The sequence below is a fragment of the Cyprinodon tularosa genome, unplaced genomic scaffold (genome assembly GCF_016077235.1).
Source record: "Cyprinodon tularosa strain WSP-4 unplaced genomic scaffold, ASM1607723v1 ctg5, whole genome shotgun sequence".
Classification (NCBI taxonomy): Eukaryota; Metazoa; Chordata; class Actinopteri; order Cyprinodontiformes; family Cyprinodontidae; genus Cyprinodon; species Cyprinodon tularosa.
This window is the reverse complement of record NW_024039229.1, coordinates 3368192-3391724: the sequence shown is the minus strand read 5'-3', so window position 1 is coordinate 3391724 and position 23533 is coordinate 3368192. Positions and strand designations below refer to the sequence as shown.

General features: G+C 37.6%; 1 protein-coding gene and 1 long non-coding RNA gene across 4 annotated transcripts in view; one reads left to right on the top strand and one right to left on the bottom strand.

Annotated features, from left to right (window-relative positions):
* pvrl2l (PVR cell adhesion molecule related 2 like) overlaps positions 1-23533 on the bottom strand; it is a 603137-nt gene that overhangs the window by 220948 nt on the left and 358656 nt on the right. The window lies entirely within an intron of this gene.
* LOC119795050 lies at positions 19476-21419 on the top strand. The gene is made up of 3 exons (XR_005282284.1): positions 19476-19881; positions 20046-20202; positions 21213-21419. It is a non-coding gene; the product is annotated as an uncharacterized LOC119795050 (long non-coding RNA).

Sequence of the window (23533 nt, the reverse complement as noted above, 5' to 3'; positions counted from 1 at the left end):
AACTCGCTAATGACCTTATGTGTGAGGAATACATTAACCTTAACTCCTGCCTTCAGTTTAGGCAAAAAATTGTCTGAAAAGTTTACTTTTTCAATGTTCAGCCGATAGTTTTATTTAGCTTTTGTCTTGTTTTGAAGTAGGGTTGCAGGAAAAAAAAATTTCAAAGGTGATCAGAATTACTTAAACATGCATTAATTTACTGTCCTACGAGTCAACAGGCCAACATATACACTGGATGTAAAAAAGTGAAACAACAGTGTGAATTGGGAAACATCAGTGAGTGGATGGCGCATTGTGGGGCTGTTTCACAGAGGAGTCGTCTACGGGAAGTTATTTCTGGATAAATTAATGATGCGGATGGTTAATGCACCACCACGGATTGTAGCAGTAAAAGGATTCCTCCCTTTAATTTGATTCCAACATAAAAAGCACAGACTAAAGCGATTTGTGTGCAAACTGGGAACTGTTTATCCTCACACAGTCGTTTATGGGAATTGTATTTACAGCTTTAAATTGCACTTGTCTGCAAAGAAGGGGGGGTAGGATGTTATATTTTAACTTACAGACATTAACACTGTATATTGTATTCACTTTATACTTTTGATATAGTTGTTTTAGGCTATTGGAAAGCAATAGGGAAATTGTGATATAGAAAATGAAGATAGGATTAAGGAAAATCTACGTTCATAACTGGTAGTTATTACATAGAGCGGTTCTAATTAAGTTCTTCAACAGAAATCATTTTATTCTTATGGAATAAAGCACTATAGATCATTTTTGGCTTCTTTTGTTGCAGCTGTTTCCAGGAGACTAAAAACATCTCGTGATAACTGTGCATTATAAGCAGCGTTGGTCCGGAAAGCATGATCCAGTTATTAAACATGCAATCTGACAACATAGAGGAGTAATGGCTGCTTGGCAGCCAGATTTGAGAAACAGCTCTTACTCTGTGACAAAATCTTCAACAAATGATCCCAGGAGCTTTTTTTCCCTACTTTTTAAATATATTTTAAAGCTTTTTATGAAGTCTTCAAAAAGAAATAAAGTCTTTTATTTCCCTCTATCCCTTGTTCTCAGTGTTTTTTATGGAGCAAACCCAAAACAAAATGAGCAACTCAAACACTATCAATCATTATCTTGTGAAAAACATCAGTTTAAAAAAGTTCAACTGAAAAAAAAAAGGCTCAAATATTTTTCTTAACCTTCAAAAAAAGATTTTTTCTCCTAAACCTTAACAGAAGGACAACATCGTCATAATATAATTGTTAAACCAAAAGTCTCTTTCCTTTTCTGTCATCATTCCTACCAGCTTCGCAGAACTTTGGCATCTAAAATCTGTTCAAGATGTCAGCATTAAAGGCAGCTAAAGTCTATCCAACTGAACAGATTAAGGTTTGCAGAGCATGAATGCACAACCATCGATGTAGTTTCGCATTGCATATATTTAATATAGTGCATAGACAGCTGCTAAACATTATTTAATCTATACTTCTCTTCTAACTTCTATAAAAGGTCTAGATATTCATATTTTAAAAGCTTAGCGTCATTATCCATTTACAGCATCTAAAAACCATCTTGGACATAAAACAGTTCAACATGTGCATATAGTAAAGAATTATAATATGCTCTAAAGTAAGACAGGATTGAATATGAAGACAGACAACATAAACTTTAACATTAAGCATAATAACAAGAAGGAAAATAATTTTTGTAAAAGAGGAAATAAAGTAAGGTAATGAAAGAACCCGGCAGTTATTCACCAACATCGACCAGTTGGAAAGATCTGAAAAAATGTAAAATGGAAGCAATTATGTTAAATGTTGATCACCCCACCCCCCCTCTTTTATTTCCCATCATCATGTTTTTTTCCGCCTCATTCTCTTGACAGCAGCAAGCAGAATAAAGGAGAAACCAGGAGAGAATGAAGCAGCTGGTGCTGATATGAAAAGTGCCATTTGAAAAAAAATTGGATTTGGGAAGAGAGGATGAGGTTTAAACCTCCAGACAGCAATAAATGGCTGCAGCCACTAAACTAGCAGTGCATTTATTAATCCAAAACGATTTCAATTATCTCTTAGAAGTCACTTTTGACCAGCAGGAGAAAGACAAAAATGGCTGGAGGGGCTTTTTACTTTGGGAGCAGCTTCATCTTCTGACACATGCTGCATGACAAAAAGAGAAAATTGAATAAGTTCTAATTAGCAAACTGTCCCTTATCTTTTATTAAAGGTTATTTCTGTTACAGCGGAAGTCTTTGGAAGTAGAATGATACAGTATTGTTAAAACGTTGTCCCCGCACAGATTTCTCCTGATTTTCTTTAGAAAACAAAACATAATAAGTTATAATCAGATGTTTTAGTTATCCCACTAATGTTCAATACCAGACAAAGAAAACCTGGAGCAGTGGGCGGCTGGTGGAGTTTTCTCCAGGGGGGGCTATAAATTAAAAATAAACGTATACCAAGTTATCACACCAGTATATATATATGAATGCAACAACAAAAAACAACATTATAAAAACAAAACATATTGTCATGTACAGGTTTACTGCACTGCAAAAAAACATCTAGAAATAAGTAAAAAATGTCTGAAAGCCTGAGTTCCTTTAGGTCACAGTTAAAAACCCATTTTGTTTAGTTGCCTTTGACTGTTGAAGTTAAACCGTTAAACGAGGTATTATTAATTTAAGGTTGTGCTCCAACTGGTTTATTTGTGTTATTGCCTGCTTTTATCATGATTTTATCTTTTTTTGCTTTTAATCTGCACTGCAAAAATTATCTAAAAATTAGTAAAAAAAAAGTCTAAAATTAAGTGTATTTACCCTTAATTTGAGCAGGTAAATAAGATGATCTGCCAATGGAATGAGTATTTTTACTCCTAAAATAAGATATTTGGATAATATACACATGAAATAAGTCAAAGCAATTGTTTTTTTCTTATTTTAAATGTAAATTGTCTTGTTCCATTGGCAAAGTGTCTCACTTACCTCCTCAATTCAAGAAAAAATGCACTTAATTTGAGCAAAAATGACTTATTTAGATTTCCATTTTTTGCAGTGTATTTGTACATAGATCTCGCCCTTCTGAGGCTTTGTGAAGGCAAATCTGTTTTGCATGGTTTATATTTTTATATATATATATAAATACTATTTATTTTCAAAAAAATTGTTTATTTAAGAGCAACTAAGCAAATTAAAAACCTAGAAAAAGTGAACTATATTATATTGTACTAACCAAGAAGGTCCATCTATACGCCGATGCTTCCTAAAGTATAATATGTTGCCTAACATTAGTCTGGCTATCTCGGACCAACTCTAAAGATATTGACTGAGTTAGTCATTGACATTGTGTCTAAAGTTAGAAAATAGAAAGTAGAATAAATAGAAAGAAATGAAATGTGAAATGTAGTAATTCTTTGTTAAGTGGATGACGCCGTCGTTTTTGTAGTGTTTGTTGTATTTCTCGTTTGAAAAAGTCATGTGCTGAAATATATTGCATGTTATATTGCCTGAAAAAAAGCAACTCAAACATTTTTAAGGGCTAATGCACGGACACAGCATAAAAGTATATGGCATCATGCATGAACAATTTGCAAGTAAGAAAATACCAGAGATGGCAAAAGTACTCACTTTCCGTACTTGAGTAAAAGTACAGATACTTGTGTTAAAAAATACTCTGGTAAAAGTGGAAGTACTGATTAAACTTCTTTACTCAAGCAAAAGTAACAAAGTACAGGCTTGTAAATTTACTTAAAGTATAAAAGTAAAAGTAGAAACCACTTTTTTCATGCCGTTGCCTACATTTTAAATGGATGTCTGCCAATAGGACTAGATCTCCGTTGTGTTCATTTTCCATCATCTCGTCGTCCATGCTACTATGCTAACGCCACCGCCACCAAGCTGCAATGATTTGCAGCGAATGAATACCGCCGAATCTGTCGATTCATCTTGTAGTGGTGCGTCAAATGCAACGTAGATTCCCATCCAATTAGATTGAATTTGGTATTGATGACGTGAAAAATAATAACGGTAACTCCATTGAAATGATTCAAAACTAAAGTAACGAGCCAATTTTTAAAAATGTAAGGAGTAGAAAGTACAGATATTTGTGTAAAAATGTAAGGAGTAGAAGTAAAAAGTCGCCATAAAAATAAGTAGTAAAGTAAAAATATCTGAAAAATCTACTTGAGTACAGTAATGAAGTATTTGTACTTCGTTACTTCCCATCTCTGGAAAATACTATAGCATCAACAGACATGTACTTGCAATTCAGTCTTGATGTGAAATGATACACTATATTGCCAAAAGTATTTGCTCACCTGCCTTGACTCACATATGAGCTTAAGTGACATCCCGTTCCTAATCCATAGGGTTCAATATGACGTCGGTCCACCCTTTGCAGCTAGAACAGCTTCAACTCTTCTGGGAAGGCTGTCCACAAGGTTTAGGAGTGTGTTTATGGGAATTTTTGACCATTCTTCCAGAAGCGCATTTGTGAGGTTGCACACTGATGTTGGACGAGAAGGCCTGGCTCTCAGTCTCCGCTCTAATTCATCCCAAAGGTGTTCTATCGGGTTGAGGTCAGGACTCTGTGCAGGCCAGTCAAGTTCATCCACACCAGACTCTGTCATCCATGTCTTTATGGACCTTGCTTTGTGCACTGGTGCACAGTCATGTTGGAAGAGGAAGGGGCCAGCTCCAAACTGTTCCCACAAAGTTGGGAGCATGGAATTGTCCAAAATGTCTTGGTATGCTGAAGCATTCAGAGTTCCTTTCCTTGGAACTAAGGGGCCAAGCCCAGCTCCTGAAAAACAACCCCACACCATAATCCCCCCTCCACCAAACTTTACACTTGGCACAATGCAGTCAGACAAGTACCGTTCTCCTGGCAACCGCCAAACCCAGACCCGTCCATCAGATTGCCAGATGGAGAAGCGCGATTCGTCACTCCAGAGAACGCGTCTCCACTGCTCTAGAGTCCAGTGGCGGCGTGCTTTACACCACCGCATCCGACGCTTTGCATTGCACTTGGTGATGTATGGCTTGGATGCAGCTGCTCGACCATGGAAACCCATTCCATGAAGCTCTCTGCGCACTGTTCTTGAGCTAATCTGAAGGCCACATGAAGTTTGGAGGTCTGTAGTGATTGACTCTGCAGAAAGTTGGCGACCTCTTCGCACTATGCGCGTCAGCATCCGCTGACCCCGCTCCGTCAGTTTACGTGGCCTACCACTTCGTGGCTGAGTTGCTGTCGTTCCCAAACACTTCCATTTTCTTATAATACAGCTGACAGTTGACTGTGGAATATTTAGGAGCGAGGAAATTTCACGACTGGATTTGTTGCACAGGTGGCATCCTATCACAGTTCCACGCTGGAATTCACTGAGCTCCTGAGAGCGACCCATTCTTTCACAAATGTTTGTAAAAACAGTCTGCATGCCTAGGTGCTTGAATTTATACACCTGTGGCCATGGAAGTGATTGGAACACCTGATTCCAATAATTTGGATGGGTGAGCAAATACTTTTGGCAATATAGTGTATATACTATGTTGCAACAACAATAATCTCGTTAATACATGTATATTACATGTACATCATCAATTTAACACTTTCGGCACATTAGTGTTATTATGCTCCATTAACACACTAATTTTGTTGTGATGGATTTGTATAATATGTCATATAACATGATTTATAGACTTCATAATGACTATGCAATGTGATGAGCCGTTTTTATTATAAATTAAAGTAATATACTCATGCTATGAAACACCAGGTGGGTGTCAAAGTAATTCATTTATTTTAAGTCTTAAGTCCCCCCTTAAAAGGTGAACATCATCTTTGTTTGATGCTGTAGGGCGCGTATTTTTTACATTGCGATCGGTCTAACTAGGGAGTACCAATATGGCGGCCGGTGGCTTCCCTACAACCCTGTACTACCAACAGGCTATCAGCACTCCAGTGAATAACTAGAGATCAGTGATACCCATGGGCGTAGGTTTGCATAGGGACCATAGGGACAAGTCCCTATCAAAACTTTGGACGGACCTACCTGTCCCTACCAACAATTAGTTGTGAATACCATGTTTATAATTTACAATACGGCGTTGTTGCAGCAGTAGAGGAGTTCTGGAATGGGGAATATTGACAGACGAAAACATGTTTTATCTAAAATGGAAAATGTTTATTTATTTATGTTTTTTACAATTTTGGTATAATTCTTGCTCTTAGTTGGTCGCTCTGTGAGCTAAAGACAGAGTCTCGATACTCCATAATGATCAATCGATTACTAAATTTGTTGACATTATTTCTATTATTGATTAATCCAATGAATTGTTTCAGCCATAAATAAAATACATGAAATGGGTTAAAAAGAGCAACTACAGCCTAGATGTAGAGCTTGTAGAGTGTAGTTAATATATTAAATGCTCATTGTCAGCCCCTTTTCTATTTCCAGTGCTCATGTAAATACAATACATTTATTTGGCGTCCCTTGAATCTATTTTGTTTTGTTTTAATGATACAAAGAGAACATTTAAAAGATAAGAGTGGGTTTTACCTCTGTTTACCTCTGCACATTTCTATATCTTAAAAAAAAAAGTATAAATCCACATATAACAGACATATTTAGACTATATACTGTTAAATAGGCACAGATTTACCTACTGTCTTAGGTAATTTCAAATGCAAACCTTTTCAAAGTGGAATAAAGTCCTATTTCCTCATTCATCAGAGCCAGTAAAGCGTCAGTCATCGATTAACAGCATCTAGTGTTTGTAGTGCTTATAAATTTTGTATAAATGTAGCAAGAAATGCTGCTTCTCTCTTTAAACGAGATACACCCTGATTTTCACGTCAATCATTAAAAAAAAAACAAGCATGCACATTTTTGCATAGGACCAATGACACCAGACCAACAGTGTCCCTAGCAAAGTTGAAATCAAACCTACGCCCTTGGTGATACCTCCCCATCAAGCATGTCAGAATAACTACGGAAGCTGTGGAAGGACATTTTACTCTTTTTGAATGGAGGAGACACATTGAACTCCTCATCCTTGTGAATTTACAAAACAGAGCTGGAAGAAGCCTACGCTGGCAGCTGGTAGGACTTCTGTAAAGAATAACAGCAGCTGATAACTGTTGCACCATCTAGTGTAGGGTAACAAACCAATTCAGCCAGGGGACAGGCTATTTGCTGGACCAGACAGCAGAATAAAATTCACTGCATTGAATTACTGGCTGTATCTGTTTTGAAGCCCTGCTTCCTTATAAACTGTCTCCACCAAATAAGAACTGCACTATTGTTGACTCTCATTTTATCCCAGTTATTAAATATTTTTCTATGTTTTTTTTTCTCTTGTCTCTTACAGGAAAGAGATAATGAAAGGTGGAATTATATGCTGTTATTTTCTTCTAGGATTCTCACCGAACAGTTCAGAGTTATTTTTATATATTTAGATTAGTTTTATGATTTGAAACATAAACGATAAAAAAAAGGAAGAAATCTGTTAAGAAGTTTTTCTTTGATTCCCATGATGTGTAAAATCATATCATCTCCACCACATCACATCCTTCCGCCTGTATCTTCTCTGCTCCTTTATTAAAATGTGAAAATTACCACATGCGAATTTGTAATAAGCAGCAATCTATGCAGCTTTTGTTGTGAAAAATGAAACACCTTTACGACCGAGTCAAACTGATAATTGTTGAAATGTATCTTTTGTTCAACATGTTTAGAACATTGAAGCACTGAAATGAGTTTTCCATTTATGTTTAGAATATTTAACGACTAAACTATATAAAATAATAATAATAAAAAAACAGTCTCCTCCTGTTGCATGCCCATTTCCTTCTCTGAGGAACAAAAATGCACCTTCCTCCGACCGCAAAATCAATTCAGCTCTGCTCTGCTTGAATTGCAAATACAACCAGCTAGATTTTCCTTTGCTAACTTTGCTGCCAACTCAATCTACTGATTAGGATTCCGTGTGCGTCCATAAATATCCTCTCTGCAGATTTAAAGTGGGATAATTTGTTTTGCTGGGAGGCTTCCACATAAACTACTTTTACCCAAAGTGGCTTACAATGACTACGACACTGAAGTAGCTTCAATCACAACACTACAAGTCATAAATGGAAGGGAAAAAAAATCTACACGAATAATGATTCTTACTTTAGAAGGTTCCTCTTTCATATGTATGTGGATTCTAAAGTGGACGGAAATGAGCTTTGGAGATATTTGGGGAGGAAAAATAAGAAGCTCTTACGGTGCTCATCCAGTAGCAATCTGTGTTACTGTGCTGAGCAGCCTCATATTTTCAAATCTGCAGAACAGGACTGGCTTTACAGCGCCTGATAGCTCCCACAGCCTTTTTCTGATTAGGTTTGCACTGTATTAAGACAGAAAAAAGAGAAAAAAGGATTCTTTTTTTCAGACTGAAGCTAAAACTGAAGGGAATTTATGAATGTCAGAAACTCACTTGTTGTTATGGAGCTCTTGTTTTTTTGCAGAACATGTATTTTGGATTTTATTTACCAAGTAAAAAATGCTTATTATAACAGATCCCATATAAAATACCAAAATTACCATAACCTCCCCTCCTGTTTGAAACCTTAATGATGTTTAGTGAGAGATTCAAAGGCTATAGAGTAGCAGCCATTTAAAATGGCCCTTCCCGGCCCTAACCTGACTCTGCCAGATGGATTTGCTCCGCATATCCATCTGGAAACCTTCCGTTGAAGTATTTTGGGAAGGGGCGAAAATACTGGTTAGCTGATTGGCCTATGTTGGTGATAGACGGGCCAAATAAACCAATCAGATCAACGAAGCATATGACGTAACAGAGCGACGACGAAGAGGAGCCAATTGATAGATCAAACTCTTGCCGAAACCATTCGGGAGAAGGGCAAAAACATCTTTTCCTCTGAGAAAAGCCTCCACTCTTCTTTCAGTGAAGAAATACTCTGTAATTCCAATAAAACTTGCTCGATAGCCACGCTAACGCTAGTTTCATCGGCTGAAGCCGCCATGTTCTTTAGACTGAACTGTCGCGCTTCTCGTTGCGTCACACCTCAACCCGCCTCAAAGCCAACGCTGATTGGACGTTCGTTTGGTGAACGGCTCCAAATTTTCTTTAACGGAGAGTCTCCAGACTGATCTGTGGTGAAACCTTGAAAGCTCGCGAGATCAGGATGGTCTCACGAGGCTACAGTTTTCCTCCAACTCCCAGCGAAATTCCCTGCATATTTTTTTTACTCTTTATTTATTTACGATTTACTTTTTTTTTTTTTACCTTTCACTGAATTACAGGGTCTGACCAGGATATGACGCTTCTCTTTAGATCTTAATGTCCACAAATCCTTACAAAAAGAATATTTTAGTACAAAGATTGATGTTTAAAAAGGAATTGCAGAGGATCAGCCAAGGACCAGGCAAATTGTGAATGGCTACTACTGTAATTCCAGTGACATTACCTAAAGGTAGGATCTGTGAAAAGAGCCATAAAGAAACAAAGAACAAACTAGTCAGATAAGTAGCTAAATTTCATTTGAGCGGTGACACCAGACTTTATACTGTATGCACCAGGATTTAAACACGAGTTTGATGCATTATTCACTGATTGGCAACAGCTAAAATCCAAAGTATTCATATTTCTGCTTAATTTTAAAGTAGCTTTTTTATTTCATGTTTCTTGTGACTGAAAGTCATTTTACAATTCTTGGGTTGTCTGAAAAAATCCTGACCTAAAAGATCATCTTTGATGGGAACAATAGATTAGGGTGATGGCATGGAGGGCGTCCAACCTCCAAAGTGGAGATTGGCAACAAACTGAGCAGAAATAATGAAAATGCTTTTATTTCTGTAATGCTAACAGAGATATTCACACTGCTTATTGGGAAAGGTATTATCAAGTTTTTTGTTTTTGTTTTTTTTTTATTAGATAAAAATACAAACATAAATAAGCTCATTAGGTGTTTAGGAAGGTATTCAGTTAGACCGACGTTCATTTTTCTAGCTATTGATCCGGCTAGCTAAATAGAAAGACCAGACTGATCGATACATTGAGGGCAAAACAAATGATCCTAGAGCTAAGTTAGCGAGCCAGCCTGCCAGCTCATTTTCAGTCCAAGCAGATTAATTGATTTAAATGTATAAATGGCGTCACTGATATAATAGAACGGAGCAAACAAGAAAATATTTAAGCTTCCATCTCCTTCCTTTATGTCCATTTCAGCTGTTTTGTCTCCAGTGTTATAATATTCCAGCATATGTGAAACATGAATCAATGGATAAAAAGTATTTAAATCTAATCTTTCTAATGACTATTTGAACATTTTTAGGTCTTGTTTTTTTCTACAATCTTGTTTTCCAGTTTTTATAAACCAGCTGCTTTTTCTTTCCTCTTGAACTTAAAAATGTTTTTAAATACATTTTTTTTTAAAGCTGCAACAGATTTTCTTGTCTATGCCTTTTTCTTCCAAAATAAAGCTTACATTTTGATATGTTTAGTCTTGTGTGTAGCTTTAAACTTCTCTTTACTAATTTTTTTGTCACTGTCTCAGACCAATTTCCTTTCTATGGGGCAATAACTATATCTCTGATGCATGTGTAAAAAAAATAAAAACAGAAAAAAAATGGTACATTTATCAGATGCAAATAGAAACAGTGCTGTCTGGTGAGGACAGAAAGCGTTGAAGCAAAGGTTTCTCCTCATCCTTACCATCAACTTCAGTTTTTCTGGAATTAATGTAAGAAAATGTTCTTCCATATGCTTTGAATCAGGCTGTAAGGTCTCCCAAACCAGGCAGTAAAAACAGAATGTCATTTTCCTCTTATTACAGCGTATGGATCAGAATTCTTTGATGATTCTTGTTTTTTCTACTTTTTTAAAGCAATTTTTAAAACCTGTACATTTAACCTCAGTCTGTTTCAAGTTTTACACTCTATTAAGTCATAAATCAGCTTAAAAGTCTCAATGAAGAAAAGCAGAAATCTTTCTTTGAATCAGACTCTGCTAAAAAAACGTGTTGAGATCCGTGAACCTCTGCTGGAGGTTCAGACTATGATCAGAAGCAGTGCAGGGCGTGCACCCTGCTAACAGTGACGGTCAGCGTAATTACATCTGCTGCTTTAATCTCTTTCACCATCACATTTTTGGCAAAACACCAGAAACTGCATCGAAGAAAATTAGAGAAAACAACCCAGTTTAAAGCGAAACTTTATCACATCCTGTCACAACTCAACTAAAGACACATCAGTCTGGATCTGACGAAACTAAGCTGATTCATTCTCAATAGAAGGAGGCTTCTGATTAAAACACAGTGTTTTGATCCACTGGGGGCAGTTGAGGGTCGCAAGATGGTTTTCAGAATCATTGTGATGTGATTTCTGAGGTATATGGTAATACATAAATATGTCTCATGCAATAAATCAATGTCCCTTCCAATAAGTAGAGTTAATAATTATCTAATACATAATTATCATATTAAACATACCAATGAATTATAAAATATACCAGTAAATAATTAAAATTATCTGTAAGATGATGAATTAATGAACATTTAATTTAAAAATGTATGTAAGTACTTCAATTTGAAGTTGCAAATAGATACAGAGTGTATTATTTGTTTTATGTTGGGGTTTATAGTCTGTTACATAATTATTTATGGGAACTCCTGTCCTAAAGCAGAGGTCTCCAATGAGAGAGTTGCAACTACCTAGTGGGCCACGTTGTGAAACACTTGTGTGACCTAAATTGCAAAAACTATTTAAGGCAAGATAGTGCTGAAAAAGATAATGAAATAATGGCAAACAGGAGACGTGAAGACATGAAGCAAACTGAGGAGCCGATGAATACTAAAAGCAAACTAAAAGGTAAGGTTAAGTAATGGGGAAACAGGTAGACGAGGAGAACCAGGTAAAAGGAAAGTAGTAATTAACACAAACTTTAGCTGAGGGAGAAATGAAAAAAGTGGTAAAATGGAGGAAGAGAGCACATATAACAATACAGAAAGAATGAATAGAGAAAACCAACCAAAAACCACTAAGAAACAATTACGTAAGAGAAATAAACCAAAAGACAAAAATAAAAAAGGGCAAAAAAAATAATAATTTGAAAAACCATCTTAAACCAAATCAAAATAAAAAATATCTTTCAACCTCTGACAAACACATAATTTTTACTTCTTTACTAGTTTACCTAGTAACCTAATATTATCTTTATACCAGAGGTCTTCAATGGTAACCTGACTGCGCCAGATGGATTTGCTGGATTTGCTCCGCATATCCATCTGGAAACCTTCCGTTGAAGTAATTTTGGGAAGGGGTGAAAATACTGGTTAGCTGATTGGCCTATGTTGGTGATAGACGGGCCAAATAAACCAATCAGATCAACGAAGCATATGACGTACTAACAGAGCGACGACGAAAAACACAACCACAAGCCAGGCTACTCTTGCCGAAACCAGTCGGGAGGAGAGCAAAAACATCTTTTCCTCTGAGAAAAGCCTCCAGAGCAGTGTTTTGCTCTTCTTTCAGTGAAGAAATACTCTGTAATTCCGATAAAACTTGCTCGATAGCCACGCTAACGCTAGTTTCAGCGGCTGAAGCCGCCATGTTCTTTAGACTGAACTGTCGCGCTTCTCGTTGCGTCACACCTCAACCCGCCTCAAAGCCAACGCTGATTGGACGTTCGTTTGGTGAACGGCTCCAAATTTTCTTTAACGGAGAGTAGCCAGACTGATCTGCGAGTGAAACCTTGAAAGCTCGCGAGATCAGGATGGTCTCAGGAGGCTACTTCAACGGTGCCCAGCTTGAAAAAGCTCCTGCGTGTCGCAGCATTGATGACTGAAAGACATCTTCTGCCTCCATTTATCTGTTTACTACATGTGTTTAATCAATGTTAATGTGCATTTAAAGACATTTCAACTAGAGGAAAAAAATGCAGGAGGGAATATAAAAAAAGTCTAATCAACCAAAACTTTCGCAACCCCCATGCTGTACCTCCGTGGACCCCCTAGGGGTAACGGACCCCCTGTTGAAAACCTCCGCTTTATACAATTGTTGGAAGTTTTTGGGAATTTGATAGGGTTATGCAGTCTGCAGTAAAACTTAATTTCTTTATTGAAAACCTTTAGGTGGATAAGAAAGTTTCAATCTAGTTAATTTAGCAGCAACATAAAAAATTCTGGAATTATTTGTTACTAAAAACAAATAAATAAAAAAATCTTTCCACATTCAGGTGCCTTCCCCATTAAGGCCTCTTGTTAAGCATGTCTAAACCAACAGAAAACAACCTTTAGAAATATCCCTTTTCATAATAAAACCAGAAAACTGTTGTGACATAAAAAAAAACAACAACAAAAACCCAGACCTGCAAGGAAGAAATCTTCCAGCAGGTGTATCCTACCTGCTGATTGCAATCAAATACTGATTGCTGTGAAAATCCCCCCAAAACACCCAGGAACATTTAAAAACAGCTGAGTGAATAATTCTGCTGATTTTCACTGATTAAAATGAAAGGATTGATCCGTATTTAAAGCCTAAATCCAAAAGCTCAGAAAGAAAACCTCCATGTTTCCTCAGGAACCTGTGCTCTCACACACCTAGATATATGGAAGATTTTTTACACTCCAACAAAAAGTGCTGCGCTCATTCAGCCATGAAAAGCATCGCGGCAATAGGTTTCACTTTTCCCAGCAGGAAAAAACACCACATCCAGCGAATATCTGACCTATCATCAGCGATGACCTGAAGTCTCCTGCTGCAGTACACTGCTGAAAAGGAAGCAGAGAACATGAGCTAAAAAAAAAGTCACCCAGTCTGACAGCCAGACAAGAGCTCAGTCTGCTCCTTATCAGGGGCTGAAAGAAATTAATGTCAGGCAGCACTTACTGAGTTTCAGCTCAGCATGTAGCTTCTGTCATTTTTACCAAACTTGAACAGAAACTGTCTGGTTTTTACAAAAAATAACTGATTATTTCAGTTAAGCAGAGTGAAATTTTTGCAATTTGAAAAGCAAAGTAGGAATTAAATTTGCAGGCGTAATGCAACTTGAACTTTTAGATAAATTTTAGTTGCTTTTACGCAATAATATTCAATAATATTCAATCCCAGATTCTAAAACCTCAGATTTACTGTTCCAAAAAAAGTAAAAAAATACGAATCACTGCAATTTGTTTCCGAGTTTGAAGACGTTTTGCTTCCCATCCAGGAAGCTTTTTCAATTCAAAATGTCAGGAATAGCGTTGAGATGTAGGCCATTTTTGAGCATGATATGTCAATGGAAACAAATATCTGTATTTTTCTTTTCTTTTTTATGCACTGCTTGTTACTGTGCACTATTTTATTTTTTTATATTTGTATCATGTTCAAAATAAATCTCATTTCATTTATACAGTAGCACAAGAAAGCCTTGTTTTTGTGTAGAAAACATGCAAATTGAAACTAACGAACGTGTCCTCCGCTTGGTATGGGGGTCATTTGGTTTCTTCTGCAATGCCTCATACCTCTCTCTGTCTCTGAAAAATTAATTTTTTTTAACTTTTTTGGAATGACTATGACCTGGATGACTGAGAATTTTCACCAGCACTCAGATTCACTGTTTTTATTCCAGTTACTATTACAATCATTCATTCTAGGGCTGCAACTAAAGATTATTTTGCAAACCAATTGATCTATCGATAATTTTTTTCCGATGAATAATCGGATAACAAAAGGTACCTTAAAGAAGACTTTTTGCAAAATTAAACCCAGTGAAACTAAAGCTTTTCCACTTGAGGAGTTCTGGATAGAGAATACTGACAGACAAATAGTTTTTTATCTTAAATGCAAAATGTTTACATTTTTTATTTACAATCTTGGTATAATTAATGCTCTAAGTCGTAGGTCTTCAACAGGGGGTCCGTGACCCCTAGGGGATCCACGGAGGTACTGCATGGGGGTCGCAAAAGTTTTGGTTGATAACACTCTTTTTTTAATATTCCCCCCTGCAATTTTTCCACTAATTGAAAAGTCTTTAAATACACATAAACATGAATTAAACACACTGTATTAAACAGATAAATGGAGGCAGATGATGTCTTTCAGTCATCAATGCACACATTCAGCGACACACAGGAGCTCTTTTAAGCTGGGAACTGTTTCATTCACAACACCTGTCCCATCAACCAGGAATCAGAAATACTTTAATAACCCCAGGGAGAAATTACTTCCGTTACATGACTCCATCTGTAATAGAGTGACAATAGGACCAGTTTTATATAACACAATTTCATTCAATATATATAATTTGGGGGTCCCCACTCCATCTCGCCATCAGTTTGGGGGTCCTTGTCCTGGAAAACGTTGAAGACCCCTGCTCTAAGTGGGTCGCTCTGTCAACTAAAGGCATGTTTTACAGTCTCTACAATCCAGTTGACGATTATTTCAATAATCAAATAATGACCATTAATCCGATTAATGGTTTCAGGCCTAATTCATTTAGATTATTCAATGATTGGTTCGACTTTCATTTCACATTATTGTTTTAAATAACACAGAACTTGTTCAATAACCTCTTTGTATCTGAAAAAGTTATAAATACATACATAAGGTAACTCTCCCACTCTCTCTCCAAATCCAACACATTTGGATCAGGCTGTTTTCATGATCCACATCCTAAAGTTACCCATTCTTATTGTCTAAATTTAGACTTCCTTCAAAAGAAAACATTTCCAAAGCTTTCATTGTTTCTCAGATTGAGATCTTTATTCATGTCCCAGAGGGAAACTAATTCATGCAGAATTCACCATTATGTTGGAGCCTAAATCATGTTGAAATTTTCTTGGCACTGCATGAATTCAGACCCACTTAGATCGGCGAGGATGTCTGCGAATAGAGGAAAGAGAGCCGAGGTCGTGCAGGGAGGAGGAAATAAATGCAGAATACATGAATGGTTTAAAATCTGGCAAAATTAACAAATTAGTTCTTCAACTGCTTTTGTCTCCAGTCAAATGTTAAGGTCAATTAGTGAAGATGAAAGCCGGCCTCCCCAGCCGCCCTGATTGGATCAGTTGATGTGCTGCCATGTACATTCAGAATCTTTTAAATGGCTTAACTATCTGCCACTCTAAAAGGGATACAAAGGGATGTTTAGATCCAGTTCATTAAAGCAACGCCTAAGGAATGAGGAGTGAATGAAAATTTTATTGTTTCAGTTAGAAGGGACCAACTAAATGAAGACATTAGAGCAAGATGGATGGAGGAACTGCTTGGTGAATCCTTTGGGTTTTGTAAAGTTTTTTTTTTGTTCCCCCCCCCCCCCCCCCAACAGTTCTGCAAGGAAAGAAAGGCTGTACCTCAAAAAAAAATGAGCATCCCTTTGCTTTTAGTGTTGTATAAAATGTTATAATTATGACCCTAAAGAAAACATTAATGATGTTTAAGGTTTTCTCAGCTTCAGCTGCACTAATTAGGCCGAAGTTCAGTCTATTTTATTCTGCAAAAAACTATATCCTGGAGCACCTTTCACATCAATGTAAGGAGCCACAGTTTGCTTGGATATATCGGAAAGAAAAAAATCACCCTCCAAGTTAATAAAGTGCAAAATATAAACAGATTTTGTAACATTTTTCTGTAGTTAAGAAAACTGCTCACACAAATGTCTTGATATTAATCTTTATTTTTCATTATTTTAAGCAAAGTTCAGAAGAATAATAATTGTTCTTGACAAAATCCCCAATCCGATGTGTGCTGATCCTCAGTTTAGATTGTCCAGAAAAAAATCAGTACTTTTCATCTAAAAGTGTCAGCAACAAAAAATGTAAAAGTAGAACTGGAGGTTTGACAAAGTGGGCAGAACGAGGGTTTCTATAGCAACCATAAAAAAAAAATTGTTCTCTACTTTTCATATATCAACATAATTTTTTTTTTTTTTAACATGAAACCCCTTTTTTTTAAAGATAAAACATTTTTAGAAGTTAAAAAACCTGGTTGGTGTGACGTGAAACAATGATGCAATGTTATGTAAGGTGGAGGATGCGTGATGCTGTGGGACTTTTTCTCTTCCAAAGGCCTTGGGAACCTTGTTAGAGTGTATTCCACCATTGAATTACACCTAGAGTTTAAATAAAGTCCTCCACCTAACTACTAACGGGTCATTAATTTGTTTCCCCAAAGGATAATGATCCTTAGCAAATGGCAAAGCAGAAGGAGAACAGACCTCCTTCATCGCCCGTCTCAGGCCCCCGACCCAAATCCTATAGTAAAGAAGGCAGCATAAAATGAGATTTGGACGCCGGGCAGAGACGCTTTGCAAAGAGAACTGCTCTCAGGGGTTCCTTTATATACATAAAGAGGGACTCTGTTAGGGGAAAAACTAAATGTTGGTCAGAGTTAGCATTAAGAGCTTTGGTCCCAATATGTTAGGATCGTCGCTGCTAAGAGTTTGGGCTAAATGAAGCTACAGGATCAATATAATTTAATTAAACAAGGCTGTAAAACACTGATTACATTTTATGAATCACAAAAATAAATCACAGATTGTTTTTTTGTTATTAAATATGCAGCTAAAAAAACACCCAGAGAACAGAAAATCTCCAGGAACAGAGAAATTATTCTAATTCAACCGATAGATTAACAGAAGATGAAGAACTTTAATGTCAACTGAAGTTTTGAAGACTTTAAAGTCAATACTGTTTTTTTTTTGTTGAATATTTAAGGCAACTTGTAGAAGATCTCTGAAACTTGACTGGGTTCTATTTTTCTTCCTCAAGTTCAACAAAACACCTGGTTACCATAGAGACCAGAGTTAGTGCAGATCTGTTCTTAGACTTCATTAAACGGAGGGCGGCAATCGTTACAACCTCTGTTTCTATTTTACCATCCAACTCTTAGAAGCTATAAAGCCACAAACAAATATTTTTAAAATAAATAAATAAAGATCAGGTGGGGAGATTTTATTTGACTCTCTTTCTTATAGCGCTGAAGTTGTTCGCTGTTCGGTTTCTAGGCTTCAGACAGGACTTCTGGCTTCCTCTTCCTGACAGGATAAATTTTCTATCTAATCAACAATTTGCATTTTAAACCTAACCTTATCACCTTTGGGTCAATTCTCAGGTGATTCAATATTATAAATGTAAAAATAATATCGCTTTAGCAGCAAAAGGAAGAATTATTGGTTTCAGTTGAAATTATTGTTTAGATTATTTAATATGTTCATCTTTTAAAACTCTCTTCATAATGTGTCATCATCATTTAACACTTAAAGGAATAGTACACCCAAAACATGATTAGCCTTCATTTTCTACTCACCCCCATGCTGAACAACACTCTGGAGTACTTTTTTGATATCTCAAATGCATCTGGAGATCTGGGAGGCTTCTTGCTGTCTGCTGACATTCAAATAATGGAGGTCTATGGCGCCCGAGGCAGAAAGGTCCATAAAAGTCCACAAAAAAAGGTGTCAATATTCCTCCATACTGCTCATCCAATGTATTCCAAGTGTCCTGAGTGGGTAGCGTCCAGAATTTACTCGAAACGAAGTAATTTAGAATGTTTTTAGAGCATAAACAGTAGTGTATAGTATTTCCTAAAACTGCGGCAGACCAAACCAGATGAAAGTGCGCATTCAGCGTCTGCTCTGCCGATAATGCAAGCGTAGAAGAAGAAATGTGCTGTTTACCTGTGCAAAGAAAGAAACAACGAAAGAAAAATGTCTGAGGACTCCAGTGTTGAGGAAGAGCATGAGTTCTTTGCCGAGCTGAATGCGCACTTTCATCTGGTTTGGTCTGCCGTGGTTTCCGTAGACTCGTGAACGCGCTTTTAGGAAATCCTATACACTACTGTTTATGCTCTAAAAACATTCTAAATGACTTCGTTTCGAGTAAATTATGGATGCTACCCACTCAGGACACTTGGAATACATTGGACGAGCAGTATGGAGGAATATTGACACGTTTTTTGTGGACTTTTATGGACCTTTCTGCCTCGGGCGCCATAGACCTCCATTATTTGAATGTCAGCAGACAGCAAGAAGCCTCCCAGATCTCCAGAGGCATTTGAGATATCAAAAAAGTACTCCAGAGTGTTGTTCAGCATGGGGGTGAGTAGAAAATGAAGGCTAATCATGTTTTGGGTGTACTATTCCTTTAAAAATAACCTGGTAGAGAAAATCAAACAACACATTTCTTTAAGAAACAAACTATTTCTTAAAGAGGCTGCAGCAACATCAGGAGGAAGAAACTTCCTCCACACCTGTTATACTCGCAGTACTTTGTACTCAACTCAGCCTCAACTGGATTAACAGCTAAAGTTGAACTTGACAATTAACGGGCCTCGTCTTCCAGCCTCTCCATCTCCTCCACTCAGAGCCAAGCACAGATAATGCACAGCACTTCTATGCCTTCTGCTGAATTAAACATGCAAGGAACAGCCTGTGCTGGGCGCTAAAGCTGAAGCAAAGAGAGAGAGGACTTAAAAACGGGAGGATATACACTCCCGCTCCCTTCAGAGTAGCCTCCAGAGTGCTGGTGAACATTCTTTACAATTAAGAAGATGTGTCGCAGATAGGCTGAGCTGAGGGAAGCCGAACAGGACAGGCCCTTTTTTCACTAATTGGTCAGGTTGAAAAGGAATGTCAGTTGTTGTTGGGTGGAAGCAGCCAATCAGCAATTGGAGGGTAGACGACCGCTCAGATCTACTCCTCAGAGACCTCTTTTCCACCTCCAGCTTTCATTGTTAGAGCCTTAAATCCCATCTTGAAAAATATTTCACTCTTTTCCCCGTGTCTGTCATGTCAGCGCTGCGGCCAACAGATCGGGCTTCACAAGCTACAAATCTGACCATCTCCAATCCCTGGATCCGAGGCGTATTACTTAGTTTTTCAGACCGACTCGGTCTCAGGTGGGTTACAGCAAAAAAGAGCAAACTGCTGCTGTCTTCTCATCCTCTCTGCAGTGGAAATGGTTTCAGTTTCTTTCCAGCCTTCGCTCTTTTTCAGACTCAATGTCTCTAATCTGAGAAGAGAAAGTCTCTTTTTCTCTCCTGGCCTGTTTGGTATTCCCCAGATGGAGCGCTGAACTACCATCCTCTCCCACTCCCCTCCTCTGCCTCCTTCCCTTCTGGCCTCTTTTCCTCTCTGACGGAGCCGACTGACCTGTTACCGACTGCTCTGCATGGAGTCGGGGCCAACACTCACAGAGCCAAGGACAAGACTCTACAGGGGTGAGGCTCATAAGTGCAACCTCCATCGGCAAATACGACATGAGGCAGGATGGGGAGCCGGAGATCAGAGAGATGCTATCATTGCTACCCCACTTTCAACAGGCTGTAGGAGCACCCAGAAAAAAAAAATAATAATAATACAATGATGTGACTTTGGTTTGATAAGATTAAACATATTCTGATGTAATAAAAAGTTTTTTTTATGTAAATATTACTTAGTTTATATTTTTCTCTAAATGAAGCTAAAACTGTCAAATAAAATATTTGTTTTCTCGTTTATTTTTATCCAGGGTTCCTACAGCATAAGGCAAGTTAAATTCAAGACTTTTTAAGACTTTTTAATGCCACTTGAAATAAAAATTTAAGACCAGATCCACAAGAAACACAAGAAAAACCTGCTTGCGACAACTTAACCCAAAGGTTTATTTTAACACAAACCACTGCACTAATGTTTCAAATTTTGAAAAGCTTCCCATACAGGAAGAAAGCTAAAAACACACAAATGACAGATTTATTTAAACAATTATTTAACTGAATTCACAAACTTTGTTTTAGCAGGGAACAAAACAAATCAGTTTTAAAGCCACAACATAACCAGTGCTAAGTCTTTTTTGCAGCTATTTTTCTTTGTATCGTTTTCTTAGTATGTTTGATTTGGTGATAAGTGGAGGCGTTGCAGAGACAAGGGTGGAACAAAACCGAGAAATACCGGCTGTTTCTTGCGTCTTGCACAAAATCGACTGTGCCTCATTGTTGGGATCTGGAGGTCTGTCCTCCTTTCTCCAGCAGAGGGCGCCCTAGGTCTCCTGGAGCTGAAGCTGACTACCACACCTGCGGCTCGTTTTCTCATCAGGAGACCAGCATTTAAGGAGAGGCAGAGCAACACTCCAGTGCCAGAGTGTTATGCCAGTTAGGGTTAGCAAACCTGAGCCGACCTGCCTGTCTGATTCTCTGACTCCCCTGAAACCTGAACCAGGACCTAACCTGTTTTTGTCCTCTCTGCTTCCTAGGAAGAACCTGTCTGAACCCAGAAACTCAGGAAGAGTTTCTCAGTCTGAAACCAGCCTGTCTGATCTCCGAAGAACCCTGGAAAGTCAATCTGTCAGTAACCTGCCTGCCCACTCTCAGAAGAAACTGGAAGAGAAACTCAGATTAGAAACTGCAATATCAGAAATCAAGTCTCTGCCTCTACCAAGCCCTCTGCCTGCCCTCTGCCTCTGGACCCTCCTGGTTCCCCTCCTCTGCCGCTCAGCTCAAACCACTGAACAGTTAGAGACCTGCACTCATTCAACCAGCGAGCATACTTGGACATCAGCTAACCATTCTGTCCCTCTCTGCAGAGAAACCAGTCGTGACCAGTCTTGGACCTGTTTCCCCCCGAATCAGTTCTCTATTAACATTGTGTATCTAAATAAACTGTTGAAACTTTTCCCTCTGAGTCCGTGTGTTCTGCATGTGGGTTAGAAACCTTGGTACCAACATGACACTCATGTATGTTCCCTGGTTTTAGCCATGGAGAAAACTCTTGGCTGGAGACAATTTTTGTTACATTTACACTTGCTCATATTTTCCAGACAAAAACGTCATGGTGCATCTCCCAAATGTCCCGGCCGCAACAACGCTTTATTGGTTCCGCTATCGCGACGGAACCAATAATGTCGAGCCCTTGTTTTTTTTTTAATAAAAAAAAAAAGTCAATTTTAACGCTTTATTTAGATTACATAAATAAATCGTAATAAAAACAATCCTATTTATGATGTTTAAAAAATTAAGACCTACCAAAGACTGATTTAAGACATTTTATTACCAGTTAAGGCCTTAGTTTTATTTTGAAGAATTCAATGCCTTTTAAGACTTCTTAAGGACCCACGGGAACCCTGTTATTTTATTGAAAAGAAATTCAGAAAAGCAATATTTTTAAGCATTCCTTTTTGTCAAGGATTATTTTGAAACACTTTGTATATCATTTTAGATTCTAACACTTATCAAAGGTTTGGTTAAGGAGGTCCAACGGGAAAAATCAGTTAAAATCAGTTACATGATATAAAGACTACAGGTCAAACCCAAGTTTAAATATATTCAAAACTATATTTTAATCAAGAAAGAAATTCAAGGGAAAACTCCTCATTAAGCCTTTTTCTCAGATCCTATTATGGATTTGCTTTAGTTTGTTATGGTTTACCATATCCTGTTATTTTTACCGTTTGGGGTTTGCCGTATTAGTTTTTGTCTGGTGTTTCTAGTTTATTTCTCTTGCGTATATCTTAGTATTTAAAGTCAGTTTTTGCTCTACTTTCTCTTGTCATTTCTGTATTTTTAAATTTCTTCTTTGTGTTTTTTAAGTTTAAATAATTTCTCTCTCACCTGGAGCTATATATTAATCAGTAGATTACCTTCACCTATGTCTCCTCATTTTGCCAACTATGTCCATCTGTTTTTTCCCATTCCCTAAGCCTTCAGTTTGTTGTCATTATTCACTGGTTCTCATTCCTGCTCCACATTTCCATGGCCACACTATGGACCTAACCTAAGTTCTTTATCAAATTCTCCTACTCATGCCGCTTTGGTCCAGAATAACTGATCATGGCGATTTTTTTCAAATTATTTTGTCTGTCCCAATCCTTGAATGTCAATAAAATATTTTTTAACACAGAAATATGGCCCTAACAACAACAAAAAAGCCTGATTAGCAGTATATACATTCAGTGCATTCCCTGGGCTTCTGTTACATGAATTCATGTGTCAGTGCAGTGTGACATACAGTGAGATCAGCTTGTGGCTCTGCCAAGGTGGTAAAGATGCATAGATTTCATTAGAAGGTACCTGCATTAGTAGTTCTGATGTCTCTCAGCAGAGTAAACACATTGTCTGGGGTTTTATGTATTGTCAACATACTGTTCCATTAAACACAGTTATAGCCTAGCTGTTTAGGCGATGTGTGCAAATCAACATCTGTAAAAATGTAAGATGATTCTAACACTTATACCCCTTTGTCACTGGCTGAAAAACCAGTTTAAACCTGGAAAAAATGGGCCTTTAGCGGCAGTGGGAACAGCTCACTGACGTCTGTCTACCCAGGTCAAACGACTTGGTTCTGATCAGCATGCTGTGGAAACACTAATGCGGGGTTGACCGGTTAAATTACACAATACCATTGAATGCAACGTACAGTAGCAGCCATTCAAAACAGCACTTCCCAGTCAAATACCAGCCGAATTGCAGCCCACTTCCCTCCAACTTCCAGCTGCTGGAGTAACTCTCTCTTGGATATTTTTTTACTCTTACTCCACCCCTCCACTGAATTACAGGGTCTGACCAGGGGATGATCCTT